This window comes from Tupaia chinensis, unplaced genomic scaffold (genome assembly GCF_000334495.1).
Source record: "Tupaia chinensis unplaced genomic scaffold, TupChi_1.0 Scaffold143942_1, whole genome shotgun sequence".
Classification (NCBI taxonomy): Eukaryota; Metazoa; Chordata; class Mammalia; order Scandentia; family Tupaiidae; genus Tupaia; species Tupaia belangeri.
Genome location: NW_006203793.1, coordinates 235,647 through 239,668, shown reverse-complemented (window position 1 = coordinate 239,668; position 4,022 = coordinate 235,647).

Sequence of the window (4,022 nt, the reverse complement as noted above, 5' to 3'; positions counted from 1 at the left end):
GAACATTGACGGGATGGGGAAGTGTGGTGTTATCGGTTGAAGATATTTTGATCAACTGGACTGGGGAGAAATGTTCACATATTGGAATGCTCACATTGTAAGCTAAACAATGCGATTGAATGTATATACAAAAAGAAATAAATTAAATTTTAAAATTTTCAAAAAAAAAAGGAGAAAGGAACCAGAAAAATCAAATTTACAATGAAACAGGCAATATTACAACAGACATAATAAAAATACAAAACACCATTAGAGAATATTATGAGCGACTATCTACCAACAAAGGAAAAAGACTGGATGAGATGGACAAATTCTGAGACACATATAATTTACCAAGATTGAATCAGGAGGACACAGAAAAAGCGTGAATAGATTCATAACAAGCAATGAAATTGAATCAGTAAGAAACAGACCAGCAGTTGGCGTAATGGGTATGTTGCTGGACTCTCTCGTAGCCAACCGCGGTTTGAGTCCTGGACCCAGTGACTTATACTCACGCAGGACGCATGTGCATGCGTGCCCAAGATCCCAAGAGGAGAATGAAGGAGAAGGGATTGTGGTGTGGCCATCCCCTTGGGGGGTGATTTCTCTCTTTCTGTCTCTCTGCCTCTCTCTGTCTGGCGAGCGCACGTGCCCTATAGCAAAAACCTCTCAAAAAAAAAAAAAGAAAAAAAAAGAAAGAAAGAAAGAAAGAAGGAAAGAAAAAAAAGTAAAGAAATAACCTTGCAAAAATGTAAAGCCCCGGTCCTGATGGCTTCACTTCTGAAGAGTTAACTCCCATTCTGCTCAAGTTATTTCTAATGATTCAAAAGGAAGGAAGGAATACTTGCAAATTGATTTTATGAAACCTCCATCACCCTCTTGCCCAAAACAGACAAGGACATGACAAGGAAGGAAAACTGCAGACTAGTATCTCTGATGAATATAGATGAAAAAATTCTCAACAAGATACTAGAAATTTATATCAAATAACATTTTTAAAAGATTATACATCATGACCAGGTAGGCTTTATTCCAGGTATGCCAGGTGGTTCAACATATGCAAAACCATAAATGTAATACACCATATTAACTGAAAGAAAAATAAAAACCATATGATAATTTCAATTGATGCATAAAAAGCATTTGATAAGACACAACATCCCTTCATGATTAAGACTCAGCAAAATTGGCATAGAAGGGACATTTCTCAACAAAAGAAAAGCTATCTATAAAAACTGCATCACTAACATCATGCTGAATGGTGAAAAGTGGAAAGCTTTTCCTAAAAACTGGTACAAGACAGGGCTGCCCACTTTTTCTTTTTTATTTGTTTTAATTTTTCTTTTTGTAAAGCAGAGCAGGGAATTTATTAAATGAGAGGGGAAGAAAAAGAGAACTCCTAAGAAGGAAGGGGGTACTGGAAAATGGGTTGCCTACGGCTGCCCACTTTCTACATTTCTTTTCAATACAGTCCTGTCAAGTTCTAGCCAATGCATTCAGAAAAGTGAATAAAATAAAAGGCATTGAAATAGGAAATGAAGACATGAAATTATCTCTATTTTCAGATGACATAATTGTATACATACAAGATCTAAGAGTATCTATGAAAAAACTCCTGGAAGTAATAAATGAGTACAGTAAAGGGGCAGGATACAAAATCAACATACAAAAATCTATGGCATTTCTATATACCAACAACAAGAAGGCTAGAGTAGAACTGAAGAAAGTAATCTCATTTACCATAATCACAAAAAGTATAAGATACCTAAGAGTAAATCGAACCAAGAAAGTCAAAGACCAATCCAAGGAAAACTATGAAAATCTTAAAAAGGAAATAAAAAGTCACAGAAAAAAAGTGGAAGGACATCCCATTTTCCTGGGCTAGAATAATCGATATAATCAAAATTGCAATTCTACCCAAATTAATCTACATATTGAACACAATCCCAATCAAATTACCAGATACATTCTTCACAGATTAAGAAAAGACAATCATAGAATTTGTCTGTAATCATAAAAGACTATGTATTGCCAAAGCAATCCTGTACAAAGAGAATGGAGTAGGAGGCATCTCACTCCCTGAAACCAAAATATATTACAAAGCTCTGATAATCAAAACAGCATGGAATTGGCACAAAAACAGGAATGTGGACTAATGAAACAGAGACTCCAGAAATAAACCCCAAAACATACAGCTTACTGACTATTGACAAAGGACACGAGTCAATTCAGTGGGATAAAGAAATCCTCTTTAGCAAATGCTGCTGGAAAAACTGGGTATAAAACTACAGAAAGGAGAATCTGGACCCCTGTCTCTCACTACTAACAAAAATGAAATCAAAGTGGATCAAAAACCTAAAACTAAGACTTCAATCTATAAAACCACTGGTGGAAAACACTGGGGAAGCTCTGAGAGACACTACAATAGGCAAAGACATCTTAAATAAGACCCTCAAAGCACAAGCATTAATCCCAAATAGACTAGTGGGATTACATCAGATTAAGAAATTTCTGCACAGCAAAAGACACAGCAACTACAGTGAGTCAACAACCCTCAGAATGGGAGAATATTTTTGTAAACTATGCTTCAGATAAGTGACTGATAACCAGACTGCACAGGGAACACAAGTTGCTTAACCAAAAAATATAAAATAAATAAATAATGATCAGATTTCTCCTTCCCCATAGAGGAGTTCTCAGCTCTCAGAGACCACCTATATCTCCTGACTCCTGGCCAGCCAGGGAAACTGAGATAAGACTGTTAATCACCCAAACCCTAGCGCCATTCCCAGCTCCCAACCTCATATTACCCCCTCTTCTCCACCAGAAAGGGCAGCAATCAGCTCTCAAACAAAAGCCACTACTGTCTCCAGCCTACTGCCCAGTCAGAGAAACTGAGGCAGGATTGTCTATAAGCCTGAGCCCTAGACCCATTCCCAGCTCCCACCCTCAAGCAACCCCTCCTCTGCACCAGAGAGGGCAGCTCTCAGCGCTCAAGAAGCACCATGTCTGTCTCCCACCCAGTCAGAAAACATGAGACAGGACTGTCCATCAGCCCCATCCCTAGCACCATTCTCAGCTCTCCACTTCAGGGCTCCTCCTCCTCTCCACGAGAGAGGGTATCCCTCAGCTCTCAACCAGGGCCACCTCTGTCTGCAGCCCATGCCCATTGAGGGAAAATGATGCACGACTGTCCTTCAGGCCAAGCCCTATCCCCATTCCCACCTCCTAACCTCAGAGCCTCCCCTACTCTCCACAAGAAATGTAGGTCTTATATTTCACTTTCTTTCTTTTGCTAATTCTTCACTTCTCCTTCCCCCATAGTACAGCTCTCATCTCTCAAGCAGAGCCTGCTTCTGTATCCAGTCCACTTCCCAGTCAGGAAAACTGAGGTAAATCTGTCCATCAGGCCCAGTCAAAGTCTCATTCCTAGCATCAAGCCTAAAGACATCCATCAGCTCTTCCATAAAGGGCAGCACTCAGCCTTCAAGCAGAGCAGACCTCTGTCTCCAGTCTGGCTGTCAGGGAAATAGGCAGGACCATCCATAAACACCAAATCTAGTCCAATACCCAACTCCCAACTTCGTAGCCACTGCTCCTCTCCACCACTCAGTTCTCAAGCAGAGCCCACCTCTGTCTCCAGTCACCTGACCACTCAGGGAAATTGAAGCAGGACTGTCCATCAGCCTCAGCCCTATCCCCACTCCCAGCTCCCAACCTCAAAGGCCCCTCACCTCTCCATCAGAAAGGGCAGCTCTGGAACCAGCAGTTGGCATAATGGCTATGTTACTGAACTCCCGTGTAGTTGACCGCAGTTCGAGTCCCGGACCCAGTGGCTTAAACTCATGCCAGGCATGTGAGTGTGCGTGTCCAAGATCCCGAGTGGAGAATGGAGGAGAAGGAATTGCAGCGTGGTCATCCCCCCTGTGGGGGTGATTTCTCACTTTCTGTCTCTCTGTCTCTCTCTGTCTGTCTGCCAAGCACACGCACCCTATAGCAAAAACCTCTCAAAAAAAAAAAAAAAAAAGGCAAGCACTCAA